The following is a 26,351-nucleotide window of genomic DNA, read 5'->3' on the forward strand; positions in this document are numbered from 1 at the left end:
GAATAGAAACATGATAGAGGAGTTTAATAATTCAGCTCCCATTGAATCCTAAAACAAATGAATTCTTAATTATACTGCTTTATGCTTACTCGTAGTCCCTACTGAGAGAAGGACAGAACAGCCTGCATTTGGACAGTGCTGTATTATTCCTAATTACTGTTTACTTATGCTGACGTTAAGAAATCCCTTTGGGAATAGCTTTTAAAAGATTATGAAAATCTAAGTAAATCTCCAGAGAAGAGTGAACTTGATCCCAGCTGACTTTGGCACATGTAAGTTAAACTTTGCAAACCACCCATGTTTGACAAAAGATTTTTTTTTAATGTTCAAGAGCTTTTGAGCTTTTGCCACAATTTGTGATAATACTTGCGATACTCTGCTTTTGTTTTCCCCTGACTTTTTCTCCAGCACATTGTTCTTTTCTTTCTTCCCCTCTTGAAACGTGGGTTATTTTTAGAATTTCATAATGAGCACCAAGCACTAAGCTCCAGTTAAAATATAAGAAGCAAACCAAGTAAATAACAAGGATAAATAATTTCACCTGTATTAACCCTAAATATGGGGAAGCGGATCCTCAGATCCTGGTTTTTTTTTAAAAAAAAACTGACTAAGCTCCACTGTGTTTTAGATTATTACCATATGTATGACTTAACAATAAGTATTAATCACTGTTTGGTTATTCACCTCAAATAATGGTGGAATGCTACGTTGTAAGCATTGCAAAGTTATCAGTGTCTACTGGTTTTTGGACACTTAATCTCCAATCCATCTTGCACCAAATCTTAGTCTTCCTTGCAAGCTTTGAAAAAACAGTCAGATAGAAAATCAAGTGTGGTTTGAAGGAAGATGGATTGGATATTAGAACATACCAGTTTTGTCTAAACAGGAAAATAATGATCCTAATTTATTTGAGATGGTAATTTTTTTTTCTAGCATGCCAATTTGAGTATGTTTTTATGTACTAAAATCAAAGGAGCCCTAACTAACATTCTGCATAGGAAGGACTGCAGGAAATCAGTATTCTTTTTGCAGAATTTATTTACGCACTGTGTTAAGGTGAAAAATGGAAAGGACTTTCTAATTTTCACTGCTACACTTTAGATGTCAGCCAATAGTCACATCTACTTAGTACCAATTTTGAGCTCCTTAGTCAGTTTTAATTTAGTCAAAGGTACAGATGGATTAGCCTATATTTGAGTAAATGCTGCAGGTGGGAGTATCTGACTAAATGAAGCCGAGCTGCACAGGATTTTACAGCCTTCTCCACTTATATCAAGCAACATAGCTAACGATAAGTCTACTGTCGCATTACACTGATAATGAAGTATGATAGAATCTGAGACAGAACCTGGATAAAAACTGATATTGTGAACAAAATCCTCTCTTGTAAATGTAGCCACACTCATAAAACAGACAAACAAACACAACGTAAAACAAAAAAAAACACAAACAAAACCCACAACACACACCCACCCCCCAAAACCAAACCAAACCAAACCAAACCAAACCAAACCAAACCAAACCAAGCAGAACAAACAAACAAAACCCAAACCAAACCAAAAAAACCACAGAAGATAATTTAACAGGTTTTTTAAAAATAGCGTTCAGAAAATTGATTTAAACTACACCAATGAAATAACTAATTTCCTTCATAATCTCAGACTCAATGGGAAAGAGGTAGCTCCATGCTGTTGTTATACTGCTAAAGATTCTTAAAGGTAGATAAAGCTTATATGAAAACCAATAACATACCTTTTTTTTCATTACCTTGGACATGCATTCATACAATACAATTTAAAAATCATTCTCTTAAGACATTTGCCAAGATGTTTTTGTTAACAACAGAGTGAGTCATACAGGAAATAAACTTTAGGAATTAATTTTTAATAGGAAAGTCTGATATAGTAGTGCATATTGCTCTAGGTATATATTGCTAGCTTTGTGAAACATATTGAAATAAAAACATTATTGAGTGCAACTCAAACAAAAGTATTTCAGAATCTCACCATTTGAGATGTGACACATTTGAGATGTGTCTTTCTACTTTGGATCATTTCTATTCTGAGGTCTTCTTTGATTATTTTTGTTCCTTGGTTTTCTACTGTCTGTAGTTCTCAACGATTTGAGTCTTAAGTCAAATGAGTCTTCAATCTAGAACTCTGTATTACCTGAAAAATTAAGACAAATATTGTGAAATAGCCATTTACTTCTTCCTGACCTGGTAGCACTAGCCTTTTCAATGGCAATGCTCTCCCATTTTGCCATACTTCTTGTTCTGTTTCTCTTTTGTGTTTTAGGGAATTCAGTGTCACAGAACTTGCAATAAACAACAGAAACCAGTGAAAGTTTTTTGTTGTTTGTTTTGTGGGTTTTTTTGGTTGGTTGGTTGATTGGTTGGTTGGGTTTTTCTCATTTCCCTAACTTACCTCAGGGCACCATCAGTTATGTCTCATCCTGCTCCTTATATTGCTAACCAGTCCTACTGCCATCCCTTGCACTGTGTCATCTCACAGTGCTTTTTTACGTCAGCTTATGAAAGGTAACACAGAGAACTAAACTGACTCCTTCAGTCACAGGAAACTTACTTGAATTCTTTTCTCACTCAAATTGTACAAAACTCTTAAACAGCTTTTCATTTTTTCATACCCCTCAAATACTTTCACACATCTCCTTCCCTGCTTCTGCTCTTTCATGGGTTTGACCCTTGCTACTTCAAGGAAGGAAGAACCACACAGTTGTAGTGTTACCTGTTGTAGATGAAGGTGTCTGTTCTGATGAACACAGAGTCTTTCTCTTGGGAAAGCAGAAGATTGATGTTAATTTGTCTATCCGCACATATGACTAGCCAGAATTCATACAGTGCTCTTTTAAAAATAAATTAGAAAAACATACAGCTACTTAGAAGATTTTTATCCACACTAAAAAAATTGTATTTAAGGCAGAAAAAATAATCTGGGAAAAAAACCCTGAAAAGTAAAACCCATGGCTGTTGTAAATTTCCACAGGAAAAGATTATAAAGTTTATCTGATACATATGCTTGTATAGTAATGACAGGCTAGCCAAAGATAAGAAAAAGTCGTATATGTCTTGAACTTAACTTCCTTGTCCATACCACTAAACTGTTTATTTATCTTCTGTCCTGGGATTATTTTGATGATAGATTTTCCCAAATAAATAGGTCATTAATGCCTGGTATTTTAGATAGAATGAATGTTTCTCTCCTTAGTACAGAATAATCCCTTCTTGCTCTATCTGGAAGTGGTAGGCAAAACCAGATATGGCTATATTTGTCATTTAGATGACACTGCTCATAAAGATCAACACAAGCAAAATTATAGTTTTGCCTTTATTTTTTTTTAACCCTAAATTACAATATCCCAAATCTAGGCTTTAATGATGAGAAAAGTACCTTATATGTTGTTACAAAATGCAACTGAAGGTAAAATTAATCAGACATATACAGAATGATACCACTAGCTTTGTAATGATGTTCTAGTAAAAAGTACCAAAACCCCACAAATAATAGGAACTTGTAGTAAAGTATGCAATTTGTTTCTATTGACTATGTGCAAACTCTAAGTCACAATTATTTAATGAACTAATTTAGGGTATGGTTTCTTAGTTGAACATAACATTCTCATATATGACCGGTCAGCCTCACCTCTGTCCCTGGGAAAGTAATGGAACAACTTATCCTTGGTGCTATCTCAAGGCATATCAAGGATAAGAAGGTTATTAGGGGCAGTCAGCATGGCTTTACCAAGGGTAGGTCATGCTTGACCAACCTCATAGCCTTTTATGAGAATGTAACAAGGTGGATGGATGATGGCAGAGCCGTGGATGTGGTCTACCTTGACTTCAGTAAAGCCTTTGACACAGTCTCCCACAGCATCCTAGTTGCTAAGTTGCGGAGGTGTGGTCTAGACAATAGAGTAGTGAGGTGGGTTACAAACTGGCTTAAGGAGAGAAGCCAGAGAGTGGTAGTCAATGGTGCGGAGTCTAGTTGGAGACCAGTATCTAGTGGAGTACCTCAGGGGTCAGTACTGGGGCCAATATTATTCAATATATTCATTAACGACTTAGACGAGGGAATAGAGTGTACTATCAGCAAGTTTGCTGATGACACTAAGCTGGGAGGAGTGGCTGACACGCCAGAAGGCTGTGCTGCCATCCAGCGAGACCTAGACAGGCTGGAGAGTTGGGCGGGGAATAACCTAATGAAATTTAACAAGGAAAAGTGTAGAGTCCTGCATCTGGGCAGGAACAACCCCAGGTTCCAGTATCAGTTGGGAAATTACATATTAGAGAGCAGTGTAGGGGACAGGGACCTGGGGGTCCTGGTGGACAACAGGATGACCATGAGCCAGCACTGTGCCCTTGTAGCCAGGAAGGCCAATGGCATCTTGGGATGTATTAGAAGGGGGGTGGTTAGTAGATCAAGAGAGGTCCTCCTTCCCCTCTACTCTGCCCTGGTGAGACCCCATCTGGAATATTGTGTCCAGTTCTGGGCCCCTCAGTTCAAGAAGGACAGGGAACTGCTGGAGAGGGTCCAGCGTAGGGCAACCAAGATGATTAAGGGAGTGGAGCACCTCCCTTATGAAGAAAGGCTGAGGGAGCTGGGTCTCTTTAGTTTGGAGAAGAGGAGACTGAGGGGTGACCTTATTAATGTTTATAAATATATAAAGGGTGAGTGCCATGAGGATGGAGCCAGGCTCTTCTCGTTGGCAAACAATGATAGGACAAGGGGCAATGGGATCAAGCTGGAACACAAGAGGTTCCACTTAAATTTGAGAAAAAACTTCTTCTCAGTAAGGGTAACAGAGCACTGGAACAGGCTGCCCAGGGGGGTTGTGGAGTCTCCTTCTCTGGAGACATTCAAGACCCACCTGGACATGTTCCTGTGCAACCTCACCTAGGCATTCCTGCTCCAGCAGGGGGATTGGACTAGATGATCTTTTGAGGTCCCTTCCAATCCCAAACATACTGTGATACTGTGATACTGTGACTTTTAAAATACTTATGGTATATTCTTTTCTGTTTTCTTTTTGCCTTTTTTTCTTTTTCTATCAGATCAGTACTAAGGTATACTCTGTCATTATGACGGAATCTAATCTCAGAAAAGAAAACTACTACATAATCTCTTAATAAAAGAATCACTTTTATATCTACACAAATACGTATCAGTCTGTTCAAAACTTACAGGAAATTTGTTAATCCTATGGACAATTTCTTTCTCTAAGTCATTGATTATTTATTTCTGCGCTGTATTAAAAAAAAAAAAAAAAAAGGCAAGTGGAACTAATTTTCTTCAACACCACCTGTGTCCTGAAGCACGGCTACTTTCTTAGAGTTGTCACAAACTCTATTTCATTAATGTACCCCAGGGCTTCAGTATGGGAAATCAATGGTAAATGGATACACTTCAGACAACTGACTTGTTGTCACTACCTTTGTTCAATAGTTTTTTTTTTACTTTTGAAATAAACTCTAGAATTCTGTATATAGCCTTTTCTTTTACAGGATAGGATGTTTAATAAATGAAACAAAATAATATTCTTAAAGGAACCCCGTGGAGCATTAGCAAAAGCTACGCATTAGTTTGACAAATAAAAGAAACTTAGGTAAAACCATTAAAATATATTTAAAAAATATTTTTGTCTTGATGTCTTTTGAATGTGACACTAACAATCTGTCAAACTTGCTGGAAGTTGATATGATTGGTGTTTAGTAACATCTTTTCCACTAACTGCATTGGAGGATACCAACACTTGCAGGACAAAGACTTAAAACAGCTGAAAACACAGAATACCAAAGTGTACTTTCCTCATTTGGTCACTTAGTGTGATAATGAAGTTAATGTATCAGGCATATAGGTGTGAACACCAAGCATTTCTGTCGTAATTAAACTCCATGCTTTGTATAGGCCAAAAATTCCCCTTGCAAATGAAAAAGCTCCTGTTTTCCAGGAGCAGGGCTGTTCTGAAACTACTATGAAAAAGAAATGGAGAGTGAAGCCAGGATTATGTGAATGACTTCATGTGAAATGTCAGCACGTACATGTCATTGTTCATACTCAATCAACATTCCTTCATTCTGGGAACTGGATCTGGTGAGACCCCACTTGGAGTACTGCACCCAGCTCTGGAGTCCTCAGTACAAGAAAGACATGAACCTGTTGGAGTGGGCCCAGACGAGGGCCACAAAAATGACCAGAGGAATGGAACATCTTTCCTCTGAAGACAGGGTGGGATGAGAGACTTGGGGTTGTTCAGCCTGGAGAAGAGAAGGCTTCAGGGAGACCTTTCAATACTTAAAGAGGACTTATAAGAAAGATGGGGACAGGGCCTGTTGCAACAGAACAAGGGTTAATGGTTTTAAACTAAAAGAGGTGAGATCCATGAAGAAATTCTTTATAATGAGGGTGGTGAAACACTGGAATACATTGTCCAGAGAGGTGGTAGACTCCCTATGCCTGAAGACCTTCAAGACCAGGCTGGACGGGGTTCTGAGCAATCTGACCTAGTTGAAGATGTCCCTGCTCATTGAAGGGGAGTGGACTAGATGACCATTAGAGATGCCTTACAACCCAAATTATCCTATGATTCTAGGAATTTTGGAAATGGCCCTAACCTATCGCCTAAAAAAAGAAAACCAAGATCAAAACCTGTTATAATCCAAATAAAGAAAGTCTATGGAAAGCAATACTGAAATTCTGTTTAGCTTCCTTTTTCCTTGATTCTTAGACATTTTATCCTATCTTTGCTATTTTTTTTCCCCTAAGATAAAGAAAAATAAATTCTATATAGGGAAAGGCCATAAACCTTAAGGATGAACAAATACCACCAGAAAGACAAGTAAACACAGGAGTTAGAATACTAACAGAGGGACTAAAAAGATAAAATAAAATGAAATAAAATAAAATAAAATAAAATAATAGAAAAGTATCTTCTAACTTAAGCTTAAAAGAATAATTGCGTAGTGCCAGGTTGAGTTAGGTCTTGGAAGGAAAGTTAATAGAAACTAAAACAAACAAACAAACAAACAAAACTTTATTTGAATAGTACATGGTGGCTACAATATCTGCGTTGGAGACAATCAAGACAGAAATATAGCTGAAAACCAACACTAGTAGTTTATCTCAATTTTTACTAGGGAGATTCTTGACGTTGTAGAACCCAGGTTGGAAGGGATTGAAAAAGGTTCCATACTTAATCCAAATAAGATCAGCAATAAGTACATCTGGGTCATTGTTGACATGAAATTGTACACAGTTTTATTATAAACAAAACAAAACAAGCAACCAGAAAAGTTTTTATGATGACAGAGATTCTATGACCTTTTCATGAAAACTCTTTAAGTGATGATCAACTCCTACAACAAGATTGCATTTCTTGATGTATTTTTAGCTAATTATTTCATTCCCTACCTACAGCAGACTGTGAGAATAATTTATTTTCGTTTTGGATCTGCTTATATATGAAGTATTCATAATAGTTATATATTTTAGATCTTGAAGGCTTTTATCATGTATCCTTCCAGTTTCTATTCTGTTGAGATATCTTCCCTATGCTTTTATCTTTTATTAAAGTTCATTTTACCATCTCCTTGTAATTCTCAGTGAAGTGCTCTTTGAAATGATGCACAGCTTTCTTGCTGAGAATCCTTAAAATCAAACACAGCAGTCCTGTTTTACATCCTTCCACCATTATCTAAATATTTGTAAGAGCTCTACCTCAATTCTCATTCTGAGTGTCAAAAATAGTGCATATGTCCTTTACATGCTTGTCAACATGTCCCTATTTTCCCCTCTATATTTTAAGAAAACAATACCTTTCTTCACATTCCTACCACTTGAGTTTAGCATGTCTTTTAACCCAATAAGTAATAGTTTTGATTCTCTTGTTCCCTATTTTTTGGCATTGTGTTGCTGTTCTAAACAGAAGCACAGGAATGAGAATGAGGCCATTACCACATTTGAGGGAAAATCCATGGTTCTGGCTAATCACAGAAATTTGAAAACTAATGAATACCTGAAGTAGAGATCTTGTAACAGGAAATGACTGTAAAGGATGGCATCTTACCAGTGGAGAATAGACTTGTATGTATGTTCCAGAAAGAAAAAAGGGACAGCTTAGGAAATAGATGCATAAATCTGACATCAAGCATATATAGTTAAAGAATCAAATTTAGATAGAAAATAGGAAAATAGGAAAAAAGGCAAAATACGTAATTCTAGTTTCTTATAGAATCCCAGAATCATTTCAGTTAGAAGAGACCCTCAAGGTCATCAAGTCCAACCATAACTCTAACACTAAACCATGTCCCTAAGAACCTTATCTAAATGTCTTTTAAACACCTCCAGGGATGGTGACTCCACCACTTCCCTTGGCAGCCTGTTCCAATGCCTGACACCCCTTTTCGTGAAGAATTTTGGTCACCTGGACACACTGATGCCTCATATTCAGCTATCTGTCAATCAACACCCCCAGATCCTTTTCTATCGGTCAGCTTTCCAGCCACTCTTCCCCGAGCCTGTAGTGCTGCCTGGGATTGTTGTGACCCAAGTGTAGGACCTGGCACTTGGCCTTGTTAAACCTCATACAACTGGCCTCAGCCCAATGATCCAGCCAGTCCACATTCTTCTGTATGGCATGTCTACCGTCCAGCAGATCAGCACTCCCACCCAATCCGCAAATTTACTAAGGGTGCACTCAACACTCTCATATAGATCATTGATGAAAAGATTAAACAGAACTGGCCCCAATAGTGAGCCTTGGGGAACACCACTTGTAACCAGTCACAAACTAGATTTCGCTCCATTTCCCACAACTCTTTGGGCCCAGACATTCAGCCAGGTCTTTATCCATCGCAGAGTACACTCATCCAGGCCATGAGCTGCCAGCTTCTCCAGGAGAATGCTGTGGGATACAGTGTCAAAGGCTTTACTGAAGTCTAAGTACACAATATCCATAGCCCTCCCCTCACCTACTAGTTGCGTCACCTTGTCATAGAAGCAAATCAGGTTGGTCAAACAGGACCTGCCTTTCATAACCCCATGTTGACTAGGCCTTTAGTAGCAATACCATTGGGGCTGAAAGTGTCCTGTTATCTTCAGCTTTATTAATAGGGCGGAACAGTGTGACCACATGTAAGTTTTCAAAACCACATAAATTTTAGAAAAAATAAAAAGCATGGTTAATTTTATGAATATTACTGAAGAGAGAAAATAATTCATATTGAACTGAAGACAGTGTACACAGATACCATACAAGCAAGGTTAAATTAGCTGGTTTTACTATTACTCTTAAAATTGACTTTGATGAACACATCATAAATATACAAGCTCTTCAGAAATTTAATAATTTTTTTAATTTTGAATTTTTCAAAATCATCCTTATGTATGGAGAAAATTCAATAATCTCATTAAAGTAAATCCAGTTGGGGCAAGAAACATCTACTGTTGCCTCAGTTAATTGTCTCTTTATGACCGAGATATTTGTTAGATATATATGTGTCTCTTCTGAACTGCATAAATGTTGGACTGTTTCATTTATTTACATGAATATTGGGTTTTTCATCCCTGCCATGCTCTTAAGAGCAAATCTCCTTTATTGTTTTCATAGTGATTGACTTCAGTTTCCTACTTGTAAGCATTCAAACAGTACAGTGAAGACTCAGTCTGTAACACCTACTGGTAGCCTGTAATTTGGTATACTGGGTACCCTGTCATTTCTTTTAATTTTTAACCCTAAAGACCTGTCTATCTCACAGATAGTAAGTGAAAAACTAACTCTGTTTTGCAAAACCTGATAATGTGTTTATAAAAGTGAAAAACTAAGAAAATCTCTTCCTAAAATAATAAAACTGATAAACTGAAAGTATCCTTAAAAGATTATAGGAATAATATACTGTGAATTTTTTAGTTATTGTCAGAAAGTGTATCAAGAGTGCCAGTGATTAGAAAATTAATCATAATGGAGAATATCTTAAACTAAGGTAAATTTTGACATCTCTAGTACAGTCAGAAGAGTAAATTTCACAAAACAAATATATTTTTAATTATGAAACTTGTCCTACTTGTTTATATAAGAAAAAAAATGGGGAAAAAAAAAGAAAAAAGAAAAAAAAAGGTGAAAAAAGAAAAAAAAGACAGGAGAAGAAAGAAAAAAGGAGAAAAGGAGAAAAGAAAAAAGAAAAAAGGAAAAAAGGAAAAAGAAAAAAGAAGAAAGAAGGAGGGAAAAGTTGATTGCAATTTCTACTAGCTAAGTGCCTGTGCTCATACCTTTTTCTTGGACATGTCATTTATGATTTTGATATATAGAACTATCTCAGGATGCTAGTGAATTCACTATTTTCAGTCAACTATACTACTTCTTTGTGAAATCCACTTCTATTCTTTTAATACCATTTCATATTTCTACTTCAGTAACTTCATGGAAGTCATACTCTATGATTCTTATATAGACAAAGGTGTATAAAAACCGAATAGAAACAGGGTAGCCATGGCTTCTCAGCATCATGAGTGATGTAAGAATAATCTGATGATTCTGTCTTCACAGGGCATAGCTTCCTTCAGTTCCTAAATGTAGTTGATGCAATAGACTCACTTAACCAGCAAGCAATTCAGATTTGCTTGAAATCAAGAACAATTTATTTTGATTTTGGTTCAAACAAATGGAGGAGGCGATGGTGTGCATGTTTTCTTGATTTGCAGATAACACCAAAGTGAGGGAACAATCAATATGTTGCAGGGCAGGGCTGTCATCCAGAGGGTGAAGGAATAGGCCTGCATGACCTCATAAAATTCAGCATAGAAAAACTCTGAGTCCTGTCTCAGGGAGGGAGGAGCTCCTGTAACAGCAGGTGCAGGGGATGTGTGGGCCAAAAAGTAGCTCTGCAGGAAAGCCTTAGGGTTATGCTGGACAGTGAGCTGAACGGATGCCCATGGTATATCCTGGCAACAAAGGTGCTCAACAGCTCCTGAGCTGTATGGACAAGAGCCCAGCTCATAGATCAAGGGGAGGGATTATCTCCCTCTACTTAAAAGTCATCAGACCACATGTAGGTATTCCATCCAGTTTTGGGCCCCTGACAGAGGAAAGATGGACAAACTGGAGCTACCTCAGCAGGGGATTCCTAAGGCAGCTGGGGCTGGAACACTTGTCCTTCCAGCCCTCTAGGCCTATGAAGATAAATAAGGGAAAAAATTAGGAGTTCAAGGAGAGCTTTGAAGTATAAATTGATTGAAGGGAGTAACATCAAATAATTGTTCTGGTCTTGTAGCCATCCTTAGACATCTGCTATAAGCCAGGATCTGGCATAGCTCTTAGGTTATTACTGTTTAAAACAATGGTAAACATACATAAACTGAGACACTTTGTAAAGCCTTTTCATAATGCAAATAAAAAACCAGAGTAAACATAAACTTATATTTAGGAATTAAATCTTTCATTAAAAATAATAATGTGCCCCCTCTGTTTATGATCTGCTTTCTTTTCTGGTTATTTGACCGTCAGAAGATAATCTACTGTGTGCCTATATCTGTTTCTGTAGGATTTCACCTCAGCGTTCCACCTTTTCTGTAAGAATTCAGGTAAATACTAATTTAATTAACAGTCATTGTCAGTTTTTCATCTGTAGCACAATCTACCTGGGTAATAATCTACTTTTCCTATTCTGTTTTTTTTGTCATCTGGAAAAACAAACAAGCAAACACAAGTGCCATGCAAGATTTGCCTACCAAAATTTCATGTGCTGATATGTCATTTTAACCCTTTCTTTGTGCTTTCTCCTACTGACCAATGTGAAATGATTGTTCATCATTCCAGATCTAAAGTCTTATTTGGCAGATTTTAAACTTCAGTATAAGATTCATATTTGTCACTTCTAGATAAGGAAGTAATAAATCTTATACATATAGTCCTTCAGAGCTTCAATCTGGTTTCTATTGTTTCTTAAAGCTGACCTTTTTGGAATTGCAAATATTTAATACAGGCCTATTTTTGTCATCTAGTTTAATCTGAAAAGAGCCATCTTGAGATTTCTCCAGCCATGATTAGTTTTCATGGCCAGATCTTCCATAATGTCTTCACCACCTATCAGAAACAACATGAAAACACAATTTCTTTTGCATATTTTAAAGTATACTGGAAAGAAAACAAACAAACAAACAAAAAAACAAACCAACTTTCTTATCTCAGAATATCTGGACAATGAAACTAAGAATGATGCCTGACCTTTTTTCTTTTTTTTTTTTTTTTTTTTTTTTTGAGGATTAGCTCTGAATAATTTGAAAGAATTAATTCATAATTCCTGTAACCAAAATATCCTGCATATTAGTGTAAGAAAAATTCAGAGGCTAAGTTTTTGAAGATAATATTCAACTGCAAATTCAGTATCGTTTTGGTTATCCTAAAGTAGACTCCAATATTTAGACAGCTAAATTAACCCCTGTATCTCAGTGACTATCCTGAAAAAGGTGAAATGCAGTTACTTTATCATAATCACATGATGCTGTTTGAGATGCTTTGGAGCACACTGCCCAGTTTTTATGCTCTATTTAAGAAGTCTTTAGGACTTGGGAATTATTTGTCAGTCTCTTATAGTTGTTTCAGGTATATTAAGGCATCTCAAATAGCACTAAATACATGTAATTAAGAAAACATTTCCCATCTCTGATCTCTCTTAAGGATAATAAGAAAACCTAACCCACACATTGAGACTTTACTCAAAGATATAAACAGAATACAGGCTGAAATAAACTATGACTTCACAAAAAGTAAAAGAAAAATGTGTCTTCAGTAAGACAGAAGATTTTCTCTTGGAATATAGAAAACCTGATCTATCTGGCCTTCAGGTGCAGTAGGTGATTTTGCAAGAGCTGGCAATTTTGTAGCTGAACTGGGAAAGACAGAGACCTAATAAAAGATGAAAACACTTTGTTCTGAGAGGAAAGATTTTTGGCTTTTAGGAGGTTCAAAAAGAGTTTCTGATATTTTGTTTTAGGTACAATCTTATTTACTACTTTCTTCCTCAACCTTGGGGAAAACAAAAAAAAAAACCCACAAACAAACAAAAACACAAACAAAAAAAACCAAACAAACCCACAAACAAAAATCCCCTTAGTCTTAATGATACCACCTGTGATACATTTTGCTATTAATCTTTTCCCTCATTCTATCATTCATGATCTGAAGAAAATCAAGTCTTTTTATGCATAAGATCATGAATGTATGAGTTTACAGAGGACATTCCTTGTATTATGTGGGAGCTCTTCAGGTGGAAAAAGAAGTCAGATGAGTGCAAATGATCTCAGAGTGACTGAGCCATCACAATGCACTGATCACAGCCTATGCTGTCCCTGGAGAAGTAATTCATTAGAAAATTAATACTACTGGTGTCATTGTAAAATGTAGTAGAAAATCTTTATTTTATAGCTTTCCATCCACCTTCATTTGAGAAAAATACATGCAAATTTTAAGTGGCATTGAAGTAGACTTAAAATGATGATGAAAACAGGGTATACTTTACAAAAAGAACAGAACAGCACCTTGCAAAAATGACACTCCTTATTCCCAAAACTAGGCATTTCTTTAGCATGCTAGCCTGATTTAATTAGTACCTGATATAGCTATAAAGATATAGGTAATTCTGCCCTCTAAAGAAAAAATCCATCTTGAAAGATCTCTGTTACACCTAGCATACATGAACTGAAGAACACAATTGCCATATTTGACTATATATTTAGCAACAATAAAAGAAAACAGTAATCTATCAAATAGATATTATTGATATAGGAATAAATGAAATAAGTTTGTCAGGAATACATTTAGTTTGGAAATTGAAAGCATGTCTGACCAATAGGATTATAAAAATTCTAAACATCCTCCTTATGGTGACATGCAAGCGGTGGGAACGGAGAAAGGTAAAACCAGCTATGGAATTTTAGAATAAAATCTCAGGAGTTCTGAAAACAGAAATATTGAATTCAATTAGCTGGTGGCTACAGCTGATAATCTAGAAATTCTCCTCTACTTTTTTAAATTCCTGAGTGGCTTAGTAACTATGTCTGATCAATTTAGATAAAGGGGGGGGTGTGTGTTCTTTCCTCCCCAAATTTGTGCTTAATGAAGTATCCTACATTTGAATCATTGCTTATATAAACTCAATTTGTCTTTGCTTACTACAAAGAAAATAAAAACTGCAGAATCTCTGGAGACAGGTAACTATGTAACTTTATTGAACAAATCAAATTGTCCAAAATAATCTTAGTAAAAAAAAAAAAAAATCCTGTAAAGCAATTTGTCATAACATCATTCCACAGTAATGAATCTTTTTTTTTTTTTTTCCGCAGACTGCGACATTAATATACAGCTTTTTAAACAGAAAATCGAGGTGCACATTAAAAAGTCTTTGCCAGTTAAAACAAAGGACTCAATTCTTTGTAAGACAGTAGTAAGGTAGAGGGGATCATATGTGTCTTTAATTAAAATGCTCTGTCTTTTACTCTGGAGCTATAGATCCTAAACTACCCTATTAAGTTCAATTGTCAGGATGCTGTTTGGAGGTAAAAACACTTGTACAGATAGAACAACGTCCTTAACATTCAGCTTCACAATAATAATGTGTTATCAATGTAGTTTACCCTAGGTTATCTTCTTTTGGTCTGTGTGAAGACCAGAGACAACTATTGATTTTTTGGAGAATAACTCTGTACTGAAGAAATAACCACATATTTTGTGTGAAAGATGAAATCTTTACGTTTAAGACACCAAAGTGCTTGAAGGCCTAGCAGCAAGGTTAGCTTTCCAAGTCAGCATTATTTCACAGTTTCCCCTTATTTTTTTGGAAAGTCCCAGCTTGACAAAATCCATGTTTCTGCTAGTAATAAAACATACCATTGATTAAATGCCTTAATGAGCAAGCTTTCTACAGCAAAAAGTATGAGGAGTGATTCAAATCACTCATCACAGTCTACAGCTTCCTCACAAGGGGATGAGGAGGTGAAGGCACCAAACTCTTCTCTTTAGTGACCAATGACAGAACCCAAGGGAATAGCAGGAAGATGTGCCAAGGGAGGTTTAGGTTGGACATTAGGAAAAGGTTCTTCACTCAGAGAACTGGTGGAGCACTGGAACAGGCTCCCCAGGGAGGTGTCACAGCTCTAAGCCTGACAGTGTTCAAGAAGAGACTGGACAATGTCCCCAGACACACGGTGTGAACTGTGGGGTCGTCATATACAGGGACAGGAGTTGGACTCCATGATCCTTGTGGGTCCCTTGCAACTCAGGACATTCTATGATTCTATTAATAGTATTGTTGTTATTATTATTACTATTTTATTATTTTTTATCTGTGGTTTCACTGAAGAAGGTGAGAAAGAAGAGAAAACCAGAAAGAATTAGTCCCAAATCCAAATTGAAGTTGCAACATGCTTCTGGGATAGAGAAGATAAATGTTGATATAGAAAATTGAATCCCTTTAGGTTGCAAAGGTTTATAAATACAAATTCATCACTTTCCAGGCAAGTATTTCAATTGGTGTTATTACCAGTTTTAATTGGTTTTATAATTATGCAAAAGATTGACAAAAAAAGATTGACATCTCCTTAAAGCACAGTCATCTCATTTTCAGATATACAACTAAACACCTAATCCCAGGAAAGGGTCCAAATAAAAGCTTTAACTTTCCTTTGCAAGAGGTTGCAAAAACACTGCACACCACATCCTTAAGTGTCTCCTGTTGAATTACTTGGATGTTCTAGCCTTCAAACTGACTCATATGAATTCAATGTAGATGCCTACTTGGCTCACTTCTGGGGAAATAAGGAACATACATATTCAGATCCATGTTTTAAATTATTGTTTTCAAGTCAGGTACCTGAATATCACAGTAAAAATTTCTCTTATGCATATGGTCCAAAGACCTGGCCTGAACACTGTTTCACTACCTGCAGTCTCAACATAAACCAGTTCATCTTGAACTTAAATTATGACATTATTTCAAAGATGATGATTAAAAATCCTCATTTTAAAGAATACAGATTAGTATTAGATACTGCAAGCTGGAAAAGCTGAAAGCTTGATAAAACAATGGACTGTACAAACTCAGAAAATATAGGGACAAAGTGGTCTGCAGCTGAAACACATTATGAGTTTCAATGTGAGAACATCAAGAGTGAGGCCAGGTAAGGAGTGTGAACAAGACAAATGAGAAATAAAACTGCAACAAATTGTTATAAGGAGTGAAAAAAAACATAATTTTGAGTCTTTCTTATGCAAGTTGTGTAGGAAAAATCACATTTCTAATTTTTGGTTAAATTATAGGCCAGTCAGATTTATTTACTGTGTGCTTGGAGAAACCAGGTGCAACCAGACACCTTCCAGACTTGTGAGAACCTGACAGTAGTCAGTGGATAGTCTTAAATGAACTTTCAATATTTAGTACATTACATATTATTTAGAAGCCCAAATCACTTTCAAACAACATTGAATTCTATTTACCCATTTGAGTGATGCAGACTGAAAATTGCTCTGTCACTGTATGTCAATTGTGTCTAAGATCAGTTGGGGTTTACCTGAAAAAAGCCCATTTCGTATGGTTACCTTAAAAACTAAACTGAAGCAAAACAAAATCAACAAACCAAGCCAAAACAAAAGAGAGACAAAACCTTGTATGTTCTTATAAATTTTTTTCAAAGCATTAATAATATCTTTCTAAGTGAAATTTCCAGCATAAGCAGCATATTCCTTTTTCATAACTCAATATTTAATTACTCTGTAATAATTGTGCAAACAATGGGTGAGGGTAACAGTACTTTCTGCAAGACAAAGACAACATTTTTTCTGAAAAATAAAATATCCATTCTGCACAGGAAAATGCTTTTTGTTTAACATAGAAATTTAATTAAAATGCCACTAACAATTTTTAACATTGATCATAAATGGATCTAACAGTCGGTTTATAGAACATAGAATGACTCATTAAAATGATCAAGATGCACCCGGAAATCTGTTAATTTAGGTTTTTTGACTTATCACCCTTTTCCTGTTGCTTCTTAAATTTTCAGCAGTTGTGAGCATATTTTATCTGCTTTGCCACTGACACTTACTCAGAGCAGGAATGGAATCCAAACAGCCTCATCTTCCGATTGCTGCCATAACAACATGTGTTTACCTAACATCAGATCTTCAACAATAGCAATAGTATTACATTTATTTTATATTCAGAGCTTGCCTGCTTTCCTGGTTCTTCAGGTGAAAGTTTATTTTTCATTCTGCAACTTTAATTTTAAAGCCAGTCATTTTCATGTCTGTGAATATTATTTTTCTTCAGCATTTTTTGTTGATCAATGTTATGATGTTGTGTGCTTTACTTCTTTTTTATTGCTTTTACTGCATTCCTTAGAACCTCTTACCTTATGTCTATGGTTATGGCATTCTACTCTGTTTGCAGAACCTTGCAATTTAAAATACACTATCTGTTGTCTGGTACTGTGTGTGAAAACTTTCCCTACATTAGAAAAAATTGTAAGATCAACTTTATAGTAACAATAAAATTTTCTTATTTTTCTTTTAATTACAGTATATGTTTTTCTGTCTGAACAGATTTTTTGAATATAATTAAAATAAAGAACAATCTAACTCCAAGCAAACTGAAAGCTCATTTATATTTTAGTGTGATTTGCTGTTTCTTTGAAGGGAGTAGAGGAAGGAAAAAAAGAAGCCGGGTAATTAACAGGGGGGAGTGAAAGGAATAACTGGCTAAGGCATAAAAGACAATGAAGACAACTAAGTTGTTAGCAACAAATCGCCCACCTATCAGCCTACTAGGTCTGTTTCTCCAGTACTTGCTACCTATAAACAAAAAACAAAACAAAACAATCAACAAAACAAAAAACTCCATCAGACTGTTTTTATCGATCCTGACTTCAAAATAACAAAAGTTACTGGATCAGAGAATGTGGTATGAAAATATGTTACATAAAATGTTTAAACAAGAGGTCTAATGTCTTTGACAGGAATGTAAGGCATTGGGAGTGAGAGCAGATAAAAGAGATCAAGAGGCAAAGGATGTGCAGTAAATGAGAAGATGATGCTGCTTGCCAAGCTTTGGACAGGCAGCTCTTCTCAGAGGAGAGCTGGAAAAGGTGTGGAGACCAGATTTCTCTCAAGGCACATAGTAATTTGTAATTCAGGAAATTAATGTTATTTCTGCAACTAGTTTGACAGAACTACCCCAGTCCAAACGGCTCTGCCCATGTTACCATTCTTTATGCAGTATATTCTTTATGGCAATGACAGAGAGAGAAACTCTGCTGCTTTAGTGAAGCTCTTCATTCAGTGTAAGTAGACATGGACTGCCTGATGCTCCTTAGCAGCACATAATTGAAATCCAAACTATATAAATAACACAGGGGGAAAAACTAAACTACTTCATTAATATAATAGGAATTTGTCCCCTGATTGCAAATATTAAATAGCTGTCTTGTCAAACCTCTGAATGAGTTTAAAGAAGGGTACATAGTAAGGCACATTTTGACTGACCATGGCAAATGTCTGTAAAAGTGCAGTTTATTTTCTATTTGAAAGATGATGTACACACAGATGTACAGATGCTGGTATCTCCCCAAGGGCCTGGTTAAGGACATATAGACTTACTATGAGGAGTTACTACAATAAAATAAGAAAATTGAGTTCCAGATACAGGTTCACAGATTATAAGCCCTTCAGCATAAAACAAATTAGATTTCCATAATGAAATACTCCTTAAACAAGGACCTATCTTCTCAATTAAAAAAAAAAAAAAAAAATCATCCTTCCTTGGAAGAAAAAAAAAGAAATCCAGTAAAACTGTCAAAATATTTTGTGTTAGCTCCAGTGGTTAATTACTTTGACAATAAAAACCTGTCTAAAAATGTTAAATAGAGTAAAACTTGGTCTGACTGTAAATCCAAGTACATTATCTTTAAAGACTAAAATAAATATCCTCCATTGTTCAAATTTAGTTCTCTGTACAGGTATTTCTAGATAAGGATCAAGCAATCCCTTGCCTTTCTCTTGGCTCATTTTGCTTGTATATAGTTGTGTTTCTGACTGGCATCAACAGGAAAGCAAAAGATAAAACTAGAGAAACCATAAAGACTGAAAAAAAGAAGACTCTGTTCTGGAGGAAAGAAGAAAAAGTCCTTTAACTACAGGACTGGATAAGAAACCTTAGAAAGTTGAAGGGCTTTAATGTGACTGAGACCAGGGACTGTTCTGAATAGGCAAAATAACCTGGTATTTCTCATATACACAGTTTTATAAATACCTTATTTATACGAAATAATAATAGATCATTTTAATCAGAAGATATTGGAGATAAGCTAGTTAATGAGGAAGAGTTCATGAAGACTAGGGTGAGCAATAGAACATAATACCCTGAATTTATTGTACAGCAGCTCATACCCTGAATTCATTGGGCAGCTCAGCCCCATCCAGTCACTCACTCATTCCCCCCTGGTGGGATGGAGAAGAGAATAAGAAAGGGAAAAATTAGACCTTTTAATAGGTGAAACAAGAGCTGCACACACAAGTGAAGTAAAACAAGAAATTCATTGACTGCTCCTGATCAGTAGGCAGGTGTTCAGGCAGGATGCTAAAGAAAACTGTTTTGGATTGCTTCCCAAGGTGACATTGCATCTTGCCAGCTTTCATCTTTATTTCTGATGTGGTTATTTTGAGCTTGGAAATTGTCCTTGAGAAAAATGAATCTGTAGTGCTTTTATTAGGGAGTTATAACTCATCATTTGTTCAGTTCTATTCAAAAGAAGTCTTTATAAGAGCTTTGATAATAAAATCAAAATTAAAGACAAAACAAAATTCACTAAACAGAGAGAAACCAGTGAGGCAGTCACGACTGTGTTTTACTCTATGCCAAAATCCTAATGTCTTTCCTAGATAAGTTTTCTTCCTGACTTATTGGTTCCTTTAAGTATATTTGAAAATTGAGAATTTTGTGTAGAGATGTTTTAATATATATTGTTTATATTTATTGACATTTTTGTTTTAGTTACTTAGTTATTAAGCAGATGTAATACACAACCAAATGTGTTTGCTTTTGGATTACAAAATTTAGACAGTCTCCTCTTTGACTGTACTTCAGCTATTCATTAACTGTTTTTCTCGTTACATTGCTCACTGAGATTTGATTTTGTTTTCTTTTCTTGTGATAGGTAATGAAATAAGTTTTTACCTTCACATCATTACTGAGATAGACTTCCATGTTTGCTGTGGAACAGAGTGGTTTTTTTAGTGGGGTTTTTGGTATGATTGAATATAGGTTTCCTTATGGTCTCCTCTAGCTTCCTCTATTCCCAGAATATACCGTCCAGTTGTTATTGCTTTGCAATTTGTGAAAATCTCACAATGGAAGCATTTGTCACTTTGTTGATTGTCATATCAATGCCAACAACTAGAACAGCCAAGGCTTTAAACCAGTCAGATACAAGGAAATATATTTGCCATGTACTTCAAGTAGAGCACAAAGCCTTTGGAAAGCACAGACCTTGCAAAGCAGTGTGTGTTAATTGGCTACATCACTTTGAATCACAAACTGCAATCCTTGCAAGCTCATAGTAACCAGAAACAGTTTGCTGAACTAAAGAGAAAGGGTTATACATTTTAAGCTAATCCCCAAAAATACTGTATTTTCACCAAATGAATCAGTTGATAAAATGTTTTTTTGTTTTAACATTATCTAACATACATGAAAGTTACAAAGACTTGTGCCACTCTGCAGATCATAGCATGTTGTCTGGGGCTATCTCACTGAAACATGCCCTCCTCTCAATCCAAAAATTTACAGATGCCAAAAGTTCACCCCAGGGGAGGCATCTGATTTTCAGTTTCCCATACAGCATGGTGAAACTGAGATAGCGGTCATGTAGGATGCTTCTCCACAGTTACTCACCAATGCTCATAATAGGACAAACTCAACAGTGAGAGGCAGTATGTTCTCTTGCAAATGCTACTGCTTTGAGATACTCAGCACATTTCACGTTACTTTACATTCATTACCAATCCCTGTTATAACGTGATCCTTACATGATGTTTGTACCACTCATATAGCTTGTTAAGCTGCTATTGTCAATCTAAGCACACTTCTCAGATGACAGTAGCATTTCCTAGCTGATAGACAAAGACCCATCATATCTGTAGTCTCAGCATTCTTCTTAATTTATTTAATCTTAAAGACATCTCATCATCACAGAATAATTTCTCTCATTACAGTACTCAGAGGATGAGTCCTACTCATCAGTTTTACTCTCCTTGAACAGAATTGTTAAGCCTGCAGTTACATTTATGACTGGTAGCCAGATTTTAGATATTCAAACTAAAGTGCAGAGTCTATGAAGAAAAATGACCTGATAGTTGTACAAGTGGTACTTATTAAAATCTTGTCACAATTTTCATGTTATTGTCAATACTGATGATTTAATTAGCTTGCTTCATTTGGCAGTTCGTCATCATTTGCTGAATTCTTACCCTGCCGTTTTATACCAGGGGCTTTAAAAGCCACTGTAAAGACATTGAAGAAAATGTAGCACCAAGCTATCAGCCATTGGTCATACCAATAGATGTGGAATTTCAAGTAATTATATGCCTGAGGCTTCTGGAAATTCCAGGTGTATTAATTTATTTCTTAACAATTCTCCTCACAAAAGGGAAAAGGAAGAACTATCCCTGAGTTTCTTGATTTAGTACTTGACTTCCTTTTTCATGTTGAAGAGGCAACAAAATGATAAAATTTATGGTTCTCTTCCCCTTACAAATCAGAAATTGAGAACCCTTGCTTCAAAAGTACTATCAACATGTGAACGGCAGTTTACTACTCTCTCAGCTTTTTAATCCTAACAGTTGCTAAAATAGTCTGAACCAGACACAAGCATTACTGCAGAGAATAAGGGAGCTCTAGTGAATAATTGTGCACAATGATGCTATCAACAAAATAAGCTTTGTAATTTTCCACAGAAGCTTACATTCTCTAAGCACCAGTGGTCTCCTGGAGAAAAATACCCATCCATTACATCAACATCTCTGCAAGTGCAGCTTTGGATTTCCTGTCTCACAGTCATTATGATTTTATGTCTCTGCTCCTGAGATGCTACGACAGCCCCCAAACCATACAGTACAGAACTCTAACACAGAAAAAATGTAGCTGAATTGGGTTACCAGCATGTAGTCAGTGTTCATGTAGGATGCTTATAGGTAACCACAAAAGAGAGAAGGAGTACAAAAGGAGGAGACAGAAGTGTGAAAGATATCAGGGTAGGCAGTGGGATGTTAGCAGGAAGCACACAGTGTCATGGTGCTGCTGTGTATGACCAGTGGTGTTTCTAAAGAAGGAAGGCACCCAGGGTCATTATGGGGTGTTTAGAGTAAGAAATAAAGGCAAGAAAGGCAGAGATCAAGGTGGTTTGGGAAGGAACAAGTGTGAGAAAACAGAGGGAAAGGGGATGAAAGAGGCTGATGGGGTTTGATCAGGGTCAGGTTAGTCCATGTGCCTGGCTGTGCCTGTGCTAGCTAGCGCAGCCTCCCCTGTCTCCTCGTTAAACTCTGTTTTGGACAAGTTTTCCTGGGTGAGGGGTCCTGTCCCGTGTACTTGTGTGTGGGAAGGCTGAGTGCCCACCCTGCCGCAGTGCTGAGGCTGTGGGACAGGGGCCAGCACCAAAGAGACCCAGGAGTGCAGGGTTTGGGTGCATGTGTGAGTGTGCACTTTTGTGTGTGTGGGTAAGGGGAACTGTGCCAGCAGCTGGAGTGGGGCTGCAGCTGGGGAAGCTTGTACATACAGGTACCAGTGACCTGGGATACTAGGCTCAGCTGAGTGTCTTAAGTACAGCTACTGGAGAGACCAATATTGCATAGATGTGCAGACAAGCATTTATTTGCCACTAACAGACCATCACCCTGACCAGCCAGCAAGGGGAACAGAAAGAGACCTTTGGTGTGTTCATGTCTGTACACATGTGCCTGCCTGTGTTGCTTTTTGTGGCTGGCCATACATCCATGTGTACATCCTCCATAGGATGTATGTGCATGTGTGCCTGCTGGCAGTATCCGCTCAGTGGTGGGATCCTGGTTGCTGGCAAACCAGATTCAGCCCCACTGCTGGTGCAACCCAGGATCATGGAGTTGAGGCAGCCTCGCCTCCATTACACTACCTGATTTTGCAACTTGTAACAAAAATAGTTTGAGAAAGTTTTTCAGTCACTAATTTCACAGTTTAACCAATAGTAAAAGCAGACAGTTCATGGTATTTTACAGCTGATCAATTACTGAAAACTGAACAAAGTCACACCTACATGTGTTACAACCATATGTAAGATGCCTGACCTAAATATGGTTTTAGATCCCATAGGTGAATAGTTTTTACCCCTAAACACAAGCAATGATTTTTTTCAGCATTCATCTGGATGAAGGTGCTAGCAAAATAATATCTCTGTTTTTGTGGGTATTGACTACATATTTTACTTGTTTACCCAGGACATTTCTGAATATTTCTTCCATTTCCATTGCCAAATGAAACAAGCACAAATGAAACTGGCAAAATTCATAAGGCTTAGTCATAGAAGTAAAGGAGAACATGTTAGAGAAATTAAAATATCTGCCACCACGGTCACCAAAACACACAGGCCTCAAGTGTATTTCAAAAAAATGTGCAGCTTATAGTAAAGGCTTTTTTTGGTTTAGTTGTTCTTGTTGGTTTGTTTGTTTGATTGGTTGTTTTTGGTTTTGTTTTGTTTGTTGTTTTTTTCCTTATTCTTTTTTTTTTTTTTTTTTTTTTTTTGCTATGCCACCTTGTAAAGGTAGCCAGAAGATCAATCCTGTAAAAGGTATACTGGTATACTTGTGGCTCAATTTAAAAATAATGTACTGGTGGTTGAATGAGAATTGTTTCATCATGCTTCCATGTTGAAACAACTTTCATTCAACCACCAATATTTATTTTTGCAGTTTAGTAGGTACTATTGAGAATTAATTCCTAGTGGCACTGCCTCAGTGGAACATCTGCATTAGTTAGAGGAAAAGCAGGTTAAATGGAGAGGCACAAAAATGTTCTAAATTACTCCAGCTGCAGGTACAATCTAGGACAGGTATGGAAGTTTAGACTTGAAATTAAGGCTTTATTCTTATTGACTGGTGTGGAAAGTAAGTTTTTTCATTGTGGGAGGAATACTTACTGATGATCATCAAATGTTCAGGATTTCTGACTGGTCCAAATCAGACTGTGTAGCATAACACCCACACAGCTCTGCAATTTTTGCCGTGAAACAAAAGATGGAGAAGAGTGAACCAGTACTTTGAATTACTACTCTCACACACAGATGTTCCTGCAAACTAATGTTTTATAATGGCTCCAGTTATTGCATTCAAGAAAAGACATACTGGATTTGAAAGTCACACAATGTCACTCGCACATCTGGAAGCACTTAAAGCACACATTACTTGTCTGTCCCACTCTCAGCTGACTGTAGAATTGCTTTTCGTCACTTGCACTTGAATATTATCATAGCAGTTGAATGTTTACTTTGTTTTCAGACTATGCTTGGAAATGCAGTTCACTCACAATTCTTGTCAATGTGGGATGCTTGTGAGCACACTTCTGATGAGCTACATCTGTAAATTTATTCCTTTGCTGTGGTATATTTGTGATGTTACTAAACTGCAGAAACATTCCATGGTGAAAGACTTAAAAGCTCACGCTACTGTATTCCACTTAAAATGGATGACAGATCAGTTGGTAAATCAAGGGCTTGGGAAAACTTTGAACAAAAATTTAAAATCTGTAGAAGAGGTAGTATTGTTAGAAACTCTCATGAAGGAATCACATGAAAATGAAACACCTAATTTAAAGACTGGAAAAAAGATGAAATAATTGAAACATTTCCTTGTATGATAAACGACGAAAGTAAAAAGACCTGGTAAAGGTGATCCTTAGGTAAAATGCAAACAATGTCTGAGCTACTGTTGTTTGAAGGAAGTATACTATATAGATAGTATAGATAGTATCAACTCAGTTTAGAAAGGAAATGCAGTTCTATACTGATGAGACCTTCACTGGAAGACACCTAGGAAAAACTTTCAAAAGCTTTCTGTGCGGAGATATGCCTGAATGGTTCTCCAAGCAAACCGTCTAGTTTAAGGAAAAAGTCCCCTTAGGTTCTCAGAGATATGAAGAATGACAGAATGTTTTCAAATTTATTTTGTGGGTCCATTGGTAGAAAAGCCTAAAGGAAATTGGTTTTGACATGTAATTGTAGGTTCCATCCCTCCGTACTCTGAAGTAAGGTAGAAACATTTCTTTTCTAGCAGACTGCTGAGCAAGTCACAGCTGAAGTTGTGGTGCAAAAGGATTTTTTTCTCTCTAGATAGAACCAGCTAAGATTGAATCTGACAGCTGTTCTGAGAATAGTTAAAGATGTTAAGAGTTCAACAGCAAAAAAACCCCACATTTCTTCTGAACTCAGCCATCAGGCATAGTAGAACAAATGAAAGAGATGATTAAAACAATACTGAGGAAGTTACCAGACGACAGAGGAGTAATTGGGATTTGATAATTCCCTTTGTTCTAGTGGTTCTTCAAACCTCCGTAGCTACTAACTCCCTTTAGGTAATGATAAAGTATACACATGCTGGAACATCTGATGTGGAATACTGGTCCTCTCAGATACAGAGGGTAAAATCATTATGCAAACACAATGTGAATTTCTGTATCAGATACTTTTATAAGTATCTACTAAATTACAGAGAACTAAAACTAGAGTAAAAGCTTGTTTTGACAAATTTCAGAGAAAGAATACCTGGGAGGGTGGAGATCTGGGAATGCAATTAGCCTATGCAAATCCTGTGTCACAAATGCAATGGGCTGTAACCAAACTACAGGCAAGATCAACTCTTTTGCAAATTAAAGTTACTGGAGAGAAGAAGGCAATAGATAAATTTTACTATTCAAGTCAGCTGAAATTGTGCAAGCAAGGAAGTTTTTCAGAACTGTGCAAACCCATGTCTGGTGTATTCACGCATAGATGGAAGTATGAAGAAAGGTTAATTTTTGCCTTTTACTTTCAAGTGATTTTTAGAGAGATGACTTTTTCTCTTTAGAAATTCTTGCAAAAGTGGAAACTAAAATTTAGAGTTACTGCAATGATCACCATAGCAAGAGAAAGAAAGAAGTTTTTAATTCATAATAATGTTATTTTGGGAGTGCACTCTTTAATTAATTTTATAGCATTAAAAGCTTTAGTCCCATTGTAAATGTGATTTAAAGTAAGAAGCTCATGTTGACTCCAGAGAAAACAAAGTATTCT

Source organism: Nesoenas mayeri (assembly GCF_963082525.1).
Source record: "Nesoenas mayeri genome assembly, chromosome: 1".
Taxonomy (NCBI): Eukaryota; Metazoa; Chordata; class Aves; order Columbiformes; family Columbidae; genus Nesoenas; species Nesoenas mayeri.